The sequence below is a fragment of the Bos javanicus genome, chromosome X (genome assembly GCF_032452875.1).
Source record: "Bos javanicus breed banteng chromosome X, ARS-OSU_banteng_1.0, whole genome shotgun sequence".
NCBI lineage: Eukaryota > Metazoa > Chordata > Mammalia > Artiodactyla > Bovidae > Bos > Bos javanicus.
The window spans coordinates 20,294,403-20,308,052 of NC_083897.1; positions in this window are offsets into that span (position 1 = coordinate 20,294,403).

The following is a 13,650-nucleotide window of genomic DNA, read 5'->3' on the forward strand; positions in this document are numbered from 1 at the left end:
GTTAGGTCAAAACATATAAATTTGGGGCTACACATTCAGTCTGTAGTAGTCACACGGCCTGAAATTCTTCAGAGCTGGAATTCCAAACCAGCTCTCCCCTTTCTAAACAAAATATTCTATTAGCCCAGGGGGATCTCTGCAACTTTTCCCTTGGTTATTGCTTAGTGGCTAAGTTATGTCCAACTCTTTTGTGACCCCATGGACTGTAACTCACCAGGCTCCTCTGTCTATGGGATTTCCCAGGCAAGAATACTGGGGTGGGTTGCCATTTCAATTTTTTAAAAAAGAATTAATTTTAACTTTTTATTTTTACAAAACCCCTGCATTTCAAGGTCTCAAAACTTCTGCTCCTAGCCCTTGTGGGCAATGATGGTGGGAAACAGAACTCAGCTCTGAGATCTGAGTTAACAAAAGATAAAACATCACTACTTCAGAATCTTTCTTTTGTTCCCAAGTAGTGGGCAGGGAGAGGGAGAGAACAGTTTCTGCAACAATTATTCCCTTTAGTGAGAACACTGACCCATAAAGGATTGGTGATTGTCCCTTGATAAAACCTGTTAGAGATGGGAGAAGAAATGGGGAGTTGTTTAATGGATACAATTTCAGTTTTGCAAGATAGAAAGTTCTGGAGATATGCATTACAACATTGTGACTATACTTAACACTACTGAACTGTACACTTAGAACAGTTAAGATGATAAATTACATGTGATGTGCTTTCTATCACATTTTAAAGTCTAAAAAATATTTTTCTTAGTCGTGGGAACTTTTAAACGATGTCCCAGAAAGAAGAAGGAGAGAACTGATGCTCTAACAGGGCACACTTGTTGCTGTCTCCCCAACCCCAAAGTCAATGCAGATCTGGAATCTTCAGATTGCAGATCCGAATCTGTACTTCTCCAGGTAAGATGAAAATCAAGCCACAGAGCTCATCATAATATCAGAATGCAGGAGCTGACCATTTCCTTGCACCTAAAATCTCTCTATGAAACAATCTACAATGACCTGCACCCACAGAGATTTTCTTAAAGAATCATTCACTTAGAATATATTTATAGGGCATTCCCTGGTGGTCCAGTGGTTAGAACTCAAGCTTTCATTGCTGGGGCCCTGTGTTTGATCCCTGGTCAGGGAAGTAAGATCCTGCAAGATGGTACAAAAACCTAGTTTTTTGGTTATGATTTGGTCATGTTGTGAAGGCAACAGCAGAGGATTTCATTGGAAATACTCTGAATATATTCTTTGTGAAGTTGGAAAGTGAAATACATCGAAATAACATAGGCCAAAATAGCATGACACTCTCATTTTCTGTTAGTTTGCATCCAACTTACTAATGATAGAAAAGGGACTTTGAAGAAGATAATTGAGATACATTTTTCAGAATTTCCCAACCCTTTTGCTAAGATTTTGTATCCCCAAACCTGACTGCAATGGTAATCTGTCCACTCTAACTGACTTAATGTCAGTAACTTCTAGAATTATTGAAATTAGAAGCATTTCCAATTCTAGGTCAGATGAGTTTGGTACCCTGAGAGTATATTGCCTTGTTTACCAAAAAGAGAAATACTTTGGAATTCCAAAAGAAGTAGCAAGATTCCATTTATATACAGTTAAAAAATTTATATACTCAGGTAGAACAAACCTATGGTGCAAAATGTCATGGTTCTAAATGGAATAAAACTAGAATTTAAAAAATGGAAGCCAAAACCAAAACACAAACCTCAGTGCTAACATATCTGCTTTAATATCACTGACGCTGAGTTTGATTTCAACCTCAAAGGCAAAGGTCAGTGTTCAAGACTCCAATAGTTAATATCACAACCTATAACTGTGCAGGAAGTTCCAGAAATTCAGGTGCACTTTCCTGCTCACAAAATAACACATTTTGTGATGCAAAAAGAACAAATAATCAACAGATGTTTTAACCAGGCAGAAATCCAACCAATGAATTTTTCAGACTTATTGTTACCTGTTTCTTGAAGGTGAGGGAGTTGATAATTCTGAATAAACTGAAAAGCACCATGCCACCTACTTCCTAATGGAAAGTGCCAATTTTCAGAAGGGCAATACCCAGGCCTGAGTAATCTCTGTATTTTATCGTGCCTAGCACAGTGCCTGGCACAGGGACCTCATTCAGTAAATGTTTGGTCAAAAAATGAATGCAAATAGCACTGTGTCACTGGCCAGTTGATGTTGCCCTTGGCCGCACCCTCACCTCCACCTAAGTCTGGATTAGTTGTCCTCCTCTGAGCTCCCATGGCTCCCTGGGAGCCATCACAGCACTGGCCACCCCATGTTTATCCCAGGTGACTATCCCCTGTCTTTCTTCCCCACTAGACAGTGAACTGGGTCTGTCCTGATCATCACTGTATCCCTGGTGCCATATTTATGAATGACTGGATGCCTTGAATATTAATTATACTCTATGTTCCAGAACTACAGGGCCAAGGCTAAGGAACAAGGGATTTCCCACTCTTTCTCCAGGTCTCCTTGCTCAGCCAACTGTGTGACTTTAGGCAAATAACTTGGCTTCCTGGGAGTCAGCCTCAATTAGAGCCATGGGCTCCAGGATGGATGTCCAAGGGGACTCAGGGCAGCCCCTTACACCAGGGCTCTGAGACATCTCAGGCTGGAGGGAAGAGTTGATTGCCATTCCAGAAGAAAGTTGACATGGAAAACTTAGTTCTAGCCTCAGACAGACAGGACTTAAGGTCCATCTCTAGCAGTTTCTGACCAACTTTGGGGGCATTACCTCATTCCTCTGAACCTCATTACTTTATGAGGGTTTGATTTGAGCATTTTATCATGGCCACTGACTATCCTCAAGGTGAATTCATAATTGTGTATGGATGTGTTTTAGCATTCTTACAATATTTGAGTAATATCAAGGGCTATGATTTACTGAGCACTCATCGGTCCCTGCTCCGGGCTAAGTGCTTTAGCTGCATCATCTCATTGAATCTTTACAATAACCCTTCCAGGCAGGAATTAGTGTTGCCATTTTACAGATAAGGAAATTAAAGCTCATAGCGGTAGCCTAAGTGGCCCAGCCCAGGCAGCTGTTAGAGCCAGGATTCAAGCCCGGTTTTGTCTGACTCCAAAGCCCATTACTCTTAACCCCTTCACTCAACTGCTATAGAGTAATTAAGGGGTATTAAAATGGGACCCTGTAAAAGCTAGAGAATAAGGTAAATAAATAGAAAGCTTTTGCCTTTTCTTGAAAGGCCATTAGTCCCAGCAGCCTTTTGGTGTCAAATGGAAAAAATAATAAGGCTGGCCCATCAATTGGTAGAAGCAGGCCACTTTACCAGTATGCTGGGCTCTTCTTTCCATTGCTAGCTAAAATAATTACCATCCATTCAACCACTTTAAGTGACTCCCAATGCGGACTTATGAGCCTTTCTATTAACTATAGAACATCAAAATAATATGTAGATGGCAGCTCTCTCTAAGGGACTTTGAATACACTATTAAAAAGCCAAACCAAAACAGAAGTTTCCAGTTCTCAGTCTTCAAAAGCCAGGAACTCTTTCCAAATTTGATAATACCTTTTGTCAAACGCATGGAGCTCTGTGGCAAGGAAGCAGGCAGCACCGCTGTCTCTCCGCGGAGAGTTTCAGAGCTCATGGATGCGGTGGCTTAGCGAACGTTGGGGATGGCCGTGGTGACTAAAACGACTCCTGTTGCCCTAGTTTCAGGCCGAAATTCGCAAACTGCTAAAGGGTCGGAAAACATTTTAGTCAAACGGAGCGCAATTTCCACCCCTTGGTTCAGTTCAGTCCAGTCGCTCAGTCGCGTCCGACTCTTTGCGACCCCATGGACTGCAGCACACCAGGCCTCCCTAGAGAGAGGCTAAATTTCAAGCAAGGTCCGAGATGCACGGATTCCTGGCGGCTTACCAGGGCTTGAGACGGTCTGGGCTTCGGAAGGGTCTCTGCTGCCCTCTGCTGGCCACAGGTTGGTGCTGTAGCCGCCCAGAAAGTGACTCCTTCAAAGTGCTGCTGTTAGGGCCTCTCCTCCTCTTGCCGCTCCCACTGTTACCCCCACAAACTAATACCATGTCCTAGGCTTCTCTCAGGGCCAGGGACTGAGCCAGGTGCTGTGGAGACAGAGTTGAAAAGTCCCGAACAAGTCTCGGACAGTTTCCCAAGCAGAGTTACAATAAAATGCAGATCGTGTCGCCACAGCATGGACCGGGATCTCTGCGATCCCCTCATCAGCGGTGCTGGGCTCCTACTCTGCGTCCACTGCCGAGTGAGGTTCTGCGAAAATAACAGAATCACCTGCTCGCGTTTGCAGAGAGCTTTGTCGTTTTAAGCCTTCGTTTAGAATACATCTCATTTGATCATCCCAACAAACGGGTGAGGTTCGCAGAGCGAGTATTCATATCCTGGTATAGATTAGAAAACCGAGGCTCAGAGAGGGTGCGTAAGTTGCCAAATGTAGCACAGCCAGCTGTTAGGATACAGAGCTTGGACTTAACCAGCTGACTTCAAATTCACTCACTTTACTCCTGCACGGCGCTGCTTCGTGCTCCTGCTTCCTGAGAGGCAGGTGTGTGTGTGTGTGTGTGTGTGTGTGTGTGTGTGCGCGTGCGCACGCGTGTGTGTGTGCACACACGCACACTCAGTTGTGTCACACTTTGTGACCCTATGGGCTGTAACCCGCCAGAGTCCTCTGCTCATGGGATTTTCCAGGCAAGAATACTGGAGTGGGTTGCCATTTCCTACTCCAGGGGTCTTCCCAACCCAGGGATCGAACCTGCATCTCCTGCATTGATACAGATACCACTGAGCCACCAGGGAAGCCCCTCCTGAGAGGCGGTAGATCACAGTTAAGGCCAAGTGCTGCCAGTCTTACTAGGCTCTAGCTAGACAGCCGCAGGCAAGTCACTTTACTTCTCTTTGCCTTGTTTCCCCTATCTTTGAAATGGGAAGGATAACCCTATTTATAAGGTTATTTTTCAACACTAAATGATGGAGCGATAAGAAAGCCTTCCTCAGCGATCAATGCAAAGAAATAGAGGAAAACAACAGAATGGGAAAGACTAGCGATCTCTTCAAGAAAATTAGAGATACCAAGGGAACATTTCATGCAAAGATGGGCTCGATAAAGGACAGAACTGATATGGACCTAACAGAAGCAGAAGATATTAAGAAGAGATGACAAGAATACACAGAAGAACTGTACAAAAAAGAGCTTCACGACCCAGATAATCACGATGGTGTGATCACTGACCTAGAGCCAGACATCCTGGAATGTGAAGTCAAGTGAACCTTAGAAAGCATCACTACGAACAAAGCTAGTGGAGGTGATGGAATTCCAGCTGAGCTATTTCAAATCCTGAAAGATGATGCTGTGAAAGTGCTGCACTCAATATGCCAGCAAATTTGGAAAACTCAGCAGTGGCCACAGGACTGGAAGAGGTCAGTTTTCATTCCAATTCCAAAGAAAGGCAATGCCAAAGAATGCTCAAACTACTGCACAATTGCACTCATCTCACATGCTAGTAAAGTAATGCTCAAAATTCTCCAAGCCAGGCTTCAGCAATATGTGAACTCTGAACTTCCAGATGTCCAAGCTGGTTTTAGAAAAGGCAGAGGAACCAGAGATCAAATTTCCAAAATCCGCTGGATCATGGAAAAAGCAAGAGAGTTCCAGAAAAACATCTATTTCTGCTTTATTGACTATGCCAAAGCCTTTGACTGTGTGGATCACAATAAACTGTGGAAAATTCTGAAAGAGATGAGAATACCAGACCACCTGACCTGCCTCTTGAGAAACCTGTATGCAGGTCAGGAAGCAACAGTTAGAACTGGACATGGAACGACAGACTGGTTCCAAATAGGAAAAGGAGTACGTCAAGGCTGTATATTGTCACCCTGCTTATTTAACTTATATGCAGAGTACATCATGAGATACGCTGGGCTGGAAGAAGCACAAGCTGGAATCAAGATTGCCGGGAGAAATATCAATAACCTCAGATATGTAGATGACACCACCCTTATGGCAGAAAGTGAAGAGGAACTAAAAAGCCTCTTGATGAAAGTGAAAGAGGAGAGTGAAAAAGTTGGCTTAAAGCTCAACATTCAGAAAACTAAGATCATGGCATCTGGTCCCATCACTTCATGGGAAATAGATGGGGAAACAGTGGAAACAGTGTCAGACTTTATTTTTTTAGGGTCCAGAATCACTGAAGATGGTGACTGCAGCCATGAAATTAAAAGACGCTTACTCCTTGGAAGGAAAGTTATGACCAACCTAGACAGCATATTAAAAAGCAGAGACATACTTTGCCAACAAAGGTCTGTCTAGTCAAGGCTATGGTTTTTCCAGTGGTCATGTATGGATGTGAGAGTTGGACTGTGAAGAAAGCTGAGCACCAAAGAATTGATGCTTTTGAACTGTGCTGTTGGAGAAGAATCCTGAGAGTCCCTTGGACTGCAAGAAGGTCCAACCAGTCCATCCTAAAGGAGATCAGTCCTGGGTGTTCATTGGAAGGACTGATGCTGAAGCTGAAACTCCAATACTTTGGCCACCTGATGCGAAGAGTTGACTCATTGGAAAAGACCCTGATGCTGGGAGGGATTGGGGGCAGGAGGAGAAGGGGTCGACAGAGGATGAGATGTCTGGATGGCATTGCCGACTCGATGTATATGAGTTTGGGTGAACTCCAGGAGTTGGTGATGGACAGGGAGGCCTGGTGTGCTGCAATTCATGGGGTCACAAAGAGTCGGACATGACTGAGCGACTGAACTGTGATGATTAAAGGCTTATGCCAGCCATAGAGTTAGCACTTAATAAATGTCAACGTTCAATATCACTGTCAAAACGTGAGTCAGGCAACTTAGGGCATGTGTGCCGAGTCCACAGTGACAGCTCACTTTTCAGTTTTCTGGGGACCACGCCTCTTCCTCTTATTTCCAAGATGATCTACAGGAATAACAGGGCTGCTGAGTGTGGAGGAACTAATTCTGCCCTCGAGAGGTGATCTCTGCCTTTCTAGGGGCAGGGGCAGCAGGGAAACTGTCCCAGAGACTGGGACTTGTAAAAGAGAAACTTATAATGTTCTTGTTAAAAACAATCTCATGTGCAAGTGATGTGTTGATAAGCCTCTGGAGTCACACCACTCATATCAGTGACCAGACATTTGGCTTATACATTAGCAGTTTAATTAAATCACGTTTTGAGAGACTAAGATGCTTATTTGTTGTGTATTTTTTAAAAATTGTTACTGAGGTTTAGTTAAGTTACAATACAATGTTAGTTTCAGGTGTAGAACATAGTGATTCAAAATTTTTATACATTTTACTCCACTTAAAGTTATTATATTCTAGACCACCAAAACTACCATTTAATAGAAAAATCTGTAATCACTTTTTCAAATCCAGATGTGTATCAGAATTATCTTGTAATATAAGATAAAATATAAATGCCCAAGTATGTCTTTTTTTCTTCAAAGCTCCACATATGTTTCTAATCAGCAGCCATGTTTAAAAACAACTGGACTATATGAGGATCTTTTACTTTTATCTAGTTTATCTCACTGTTTCTATTTCATATTCAGTGCTTCCATTTCATTTACTTATGTTTTCCAGTTTCACTTTTTTTGATGTTCTTTCTAAGTGTAGTAGAAAAGCCTTTGTATACACATATATAAAAAGTACGTATAATATGCATTTTAGAAAACTTATGAATTTTTACCTAGCTAAAACATTTATGATGTTTTGATTCCAGTTGTTTGACTTGGTATGAAAAGAAGTTAGATTTCTAATTAAAAAAATTGATATGCAACAAACAACAAAGATTACTCTATAGCACAGGGAACTATAGTCAGTATCTTGTTAATAACCTATGAAAGTGAAAGTGAAAGTGAAAGTGAAGTCCCTCAGTCACGTCCGACTCTTTGCGACCCCATGGACTGTAGCCTATCAGGGTCCTCTGTCTATGGGATTCTCCAGGCAAGAATACTGGAGTGGGGTGCCATTTCCTTCTCCAGGGAATCTTCCCAACACAGGGATCAAACCCAGGTCTCTCACATTGTGGGTGGACGCTTTACCATCTGAGCCACCAGGGAAGATCTCCTTAATAATAATAACCTATAATGGAAAATAATCTGAAAAATAATGTATGTGTATATGTATAACTGAATCACCTTGCTGTGCACCTGAAACATTGTAAGTAAACTATACTTCAATAAAATATATATATTAAGAAAAATAAAGTTATTATAAATATTGGCTGTATTTCCTGTGGTGTACAATATATCTTTGTGGCTTATTTATTGGTATACATTTTAATAATTAGAAATGTCTCTTATTAGCAGGACAGTTATCCAAAAAGGACGTTATAATATGTACCATATATGTAATAGGAGAACACAGGCAGAACTCTATTTGTTGGGCTTCACTTTATTGTGCTTTGAAGATACTGGGTTTTTTACAAATTGAAAGTTTGTGACCAGCCTGCATTGAATAAGTCTATCGGCACCATTTTCCCAACAGCATTTGCTCACATCATGTCTCAGTGTCACATTTCGTTAATTCTTGAACTATTTCAAACTTTTTAATTGTTATTCTATTTGTTATGGTGAACTGTGATCAGTGGTCTCTGATCAGTTAATTCTCTGACTCACTGAAGGCTCAGATGATGGTTAGCAATTTTTAGCAACAAGGTACTTTAAAATTAAGGCATATACATTGTTTTTTCAGACATACAGTTATTGAACACTTAATAGACTATGGTAGAGTGTAAATATAAATTTTATATCTTCCAGGAAACCAAGAAATTCACGTGACCCATTTTATTGTGAGATTTGATTTATTATCATGGTCTGCAGTCAAACCCACAATATATCCAAGGTCTGCCTGTAAATGCATTTTGTAGCAAAGGGTTGGGGGGGGGATTAAAAAATGTTCCTGTTGGAAAAAATTCTCTTGTTAAAGGGAACTTTTTAATTACAGAGAATTGATCATTGCACGAAATTCATCTTACCCATACAGGCAAAGCAGGGTTGGTATAGAATGGTACTAAGAATGTGGGCAAAGACTTAATTATATAATAGTATTTAAATTGGATCTTTTACGTTAATGCCCTGGGATCTCATGACAATCCCTCCTCCCACTTGGCTGCTTCTCCTCAAATCTTCCTTAGGCTCTTCTTTTGGCTCCTGCATGAACTCTTCTTTCTCTACTATCCCCTAAATGTCAGTATTCTCTAGGGATTTTTCCTTGGCCCAGAGCCCTCACACACTACACTTTCTTCCTAAGTGATGGCATCCTTTCCCATAACATCAGTGACCATTGATGACCAAGTTGATGACTCCAAGTCACCATCTCCTACCAAGACTTCTCCTAGGAGCCTGAGGCACACCACCTTCCTGGCTACTGGACATAAGTACCCGGAGGTCCCATAGGCACCAGTCCCTCTTAAATGTGTTCTGCCACCTGTTTTCTCTGCATCATTCAATGACGCTGGTATTCATTAGTAGTCACTCTCCATGCCCTCTGCCATTTTACTACCCCACCAGCAATGTGTGATGTATTTATTTGGCACACATGATCTTTGATCTTTGGTGTGGCACACGGGATCTTTTTTTAGTTGGGGCATGTGGGATCTAGACCACCAGGGAAGTCCCTCTTTGGGAATCATTCTTGGTCCCTCCCTCTCCTTCAGTTCACACATCTAAACACTTAACACCCCAGCCATACTAATCTGTGCATGGTCTCCAGTAGAAACATGCTTTTCCTTCTCTGTCTCCTCTGCCTAGAATGTATTTCCCAGCTCTTTTCATCTAGGGAGCACTTAGTCATTCTTTAAGATTCAGTACCTCTAAGAACTCTTTCTGTATCATGCCCCTCCTGTTCTGTGAGCTTTCTGAGCCCTGTTGGAATTGTCTTCCCCCTAAAAGGCTGGGACACACCCCATCCCCATCCCCAACCCCCGCTTAGCTCACTAAGTCCTCTCTCACCAGCGCTTGAAATTTATCAGGCACTCTATCAAGAGTTGTTAGGTGAGAGAAAGTGAAAGTTGCTCAGTTGTGTCCGACTCTTTGTGACCCCATGGGCTATACAGTTCATGGAGTTCTCCAGGCCAGAATACTGGAGTGGGTAGCCTTTCCCTTCTCCAGGGGATCTTCCCAACCCAGGGATCGAACCCAGGTCTCTCGCATTGCAGGTGGATTCTTTTATCAGCTGAGCCACAAGGGAAGCCCGACAATACTGGAGTGGGTAGCCTATCCCTTCTCCAGTGGATCTTCCTGACCCAGGAATCGAACTGGGGTCTCCTGCACTGCAGGTGGATTCTTTACCAACTGAGCTATCAGGGAAGCCCTTGCTGCTGCTGCTGCGAAGTCGCTTCAGTAGTGTCCGACTCTGTGCGACCCCAGAGACGGCAGCCCACCAGGCTCCGCCGTCCCTTGGATTCTCCAGGCAAGAACACTGGAGTGGGTTGCCATTTCCTTCTCCAATGCATGAAAGTGAAAAGTCAAAGGGAAGTCGCTCAGTCGTGTCCGACTCTTAGCAACCCCATGGACTGCAGCCCACCAGACTTCTCCATCCATGGGATTTTCAAGGCAAGAGTACTGGAGTGGGGTGCCATTGCCTTCTCCAGGGAAGCCCTTGAATGTCCTCAAATGAGCTGCAGTACAATGTTTATTGGGTGCCATCTTCACGAGCAGACCCTGAAGGCTACAAGGACTTCAGCCATGGAGGAATGGCCTGGTGTACCAGTCCCATTACTGCAGCACACAGCTGTCCTAGCCAGGAAAGTCTTAGGCACCTCAAAAGTTTGTCCTCCATCTGACAGGTGGCTCTTGACTCAAACACGTTGAACATGAAACTAACTCAGACCTACCAGGAAGCAGATGCCTTAGCAGATCCCCTCAAACTCTAAAACCCCCACCAAAGAGGAGGGTGGTTACTGCCTGCGCCTAAATCAAGAACTCTATAGCGTGGGGCAGAATGAAGCTCCTTTCCTCTCTGATGCTGTTCCAGTGCACCACCCCATCTCGGGGGGCCTCCATAGGTTTTTGTTTCTCTTTTGTTTTTGGCCATACCACACAGCATGTGGAATCTTAGTTCCCCGACCAGGGATGGAACCTGCACCCCCTGCATTGGAAGTGCAGAGTCTTAACCACTGGACCCCCAGGGAAGTCCGGGGGCTTCCATATTTAATGCCTCTCCATGCTGTTTCCTCGGAATCCCAGATCCGCCTGCATGTCTGGTTCTCGGATCTCTGCTCCACCTTGATCACTTGGTAGCAACTGATTGGCCAACTACACCGAGTGCCAAGCCCATGAGTTCACAGGGGCCCATCTCTCTGAGGAGGGCATCAGCTTTGCCAGCCTACTGTCTGCTCAAAGTCAGTCCCCATACTTGGCCCCTTGATTAGGTATTCAGTTTACATGTATCTCAATGCTAATATGAGGCAACAACGCTAATCGCACATGTTGCATGCCAACCATAAGAGAAAATACAGACTCTGAACATATTAGAATACTTGATTATTTTAGCTATGCTTTATTGCTATTTAATTCTTGATTTTCAATCTTGACCGCACCTTGAAATCACCTGTCTCCTGCATTGGCAGGTGGATTCTTTATCACTGAGCCACCAGGGAAGCCAACCTAGGGAGGTTTTGGTTGTTAAAAATACTAATACCTATAAATAAGTGAAACAATCAATCAACAGTAACTTAATATTAATTAATTAATTAACTTAAAAAAACTGATTCCTGAATCTTCCTCCCAGAAAATCTGATTTAATTCATTCACAGTGCAGCCTGGACACCAAGAGTTTTTAAAGCCCTCCAAGCAATTCTAACACAAAAGCAGCGTTGAGATCACTTTCCTTCCGTTTACTTCCTAGACTACAAGTCCCCTCCCTTTGACTTGGTTCTGGGCAGTGGACATCAGCAATGTGATAATTTGGTCTTACAATGACTTTAATTCCCCCACCCCGTGGTATCCAAACTGAAAACCCAAAGTGAGAGAAACCCACGCTACAGAGTGACTCGCTGGGGTTTGGTGCCAAATCTTACAACACCCACTCTCCAGTCCAGGGTGACTAAATTATGAAGTAGCGCCGCCCCAGCCCCCGCCTTTTCAGTCCCTCACAGCGCCTGCTCTCGCCTATTTTATAATTAGTAGTTGATTAACATGAAAAAGATCTTCCTTCCTGAATGAGGCCTAACAATTGTGTTTTTCAACTTCTGACCCAAATTGCTGCACCGCTTGGGGTTTTTGTTTGTTTGCTTGCTTGCTTGCCTCTTATAGCCACTCACTGAACTCTTTTTTTTTTGTATTTCACAATGATTTATTGTGCGCATAAGAAACACTTGAGAACTGGGACACTCACTGAACTCTTGAAACTCCTTTTTTTGTTTTTTTCTTTAATTTTTATTGGAATATAGTTGATTTACAAAGTTGTGTTAGGTTCAGGTGTACAGCAAAGTGAATCAGTTAGATGTACACATATACTTACTTAAGTCTATTCCCATATAGGACGTTACAGAGTATTGAGTAGAGTTCCCTGTGCTATACAGTGGGTCTTTATTAGTTATTTATTTTTATATATAGTCATGTGTGTATGTTAATCTCAGTCTCCCAATTTATCCCCCTCCCCTTACACCCTGGAAGGATAAGTTAGTTTTCTACATCTGCAACTCTATTTCTGTTTTGTAAATAAGTCTGTTTGTATCATTTTTTTTTAGATTCCACATATAAGCAATATCCTGGGATATGTGTCTTTCTCTGAGTTACTTCACTCAGTGTGATAATCTTTAGGTCCATCCATATGGCTGCAAATGACATTTATCTTGTTCTTTTTTGTGGCTGAGTAATATTCCATTGTATAGATGTACCCCATCTCCTTCATCCTTCCTCTGTCTCTGGACATTTAGGTTACTTCTACTGAAAATCCTTTTGAACAAAGCAGCTTGGAAGCTGATTTAGGCCGTTTCTGCACACCAATGGTAAGGAAAAAAAAAAAAACCTACTTTTTATTTTTGCAGGAAAGGATAAAGATCAACAGCCATAGGGGACCAAGACTCAAGTTTCATTTAGAGGAAACCAGATTCAATTTTCCACGTGACACAGAGAGTTTGTATTCCGAGATCAGGATTTACCTAATCAAGACTCTCGTTTCCAGGGAAAATGTGAATTCTACATGTTGAGTTTTAGGGTGCACATAATGGGTGGTTTTGAAACATTTCCCCAGCAGTTTATTACTGGGGTACAAGACAGAGGTACCACTGAGCTCTCTCCCTGAGAAGGTTCCTCCCACAAAGCTTCTCATTTCCTTTTCAAAATTTACTTATTTCACTCATCAGTAAGAACATGAAATGTCTTTTTCTCTTCTCTATGATCATCTCCCTAACTCAGCAACTTCATGCACCTCCGTCACTTTGATTTATGCAAATGATGCGAAATGTCAACCTATTGAAGATATGTAAGGACCGTGGGTAGTGTCACCCACTGCCCTGAAAAGCCAACGGATTTCAACTCTCTGAACGGATGTCAGAGAGGGGCAAAGCTGAGCCCGCGGGATGTCTTCCTGCCTTGCTTCTCAAAGGAGTGAGCCAAGGTGACTTGGGCACCTGGTTGGGGAAGCCACATCTCCTACAACTCTGAATGGCACCATTTTGGCAAAA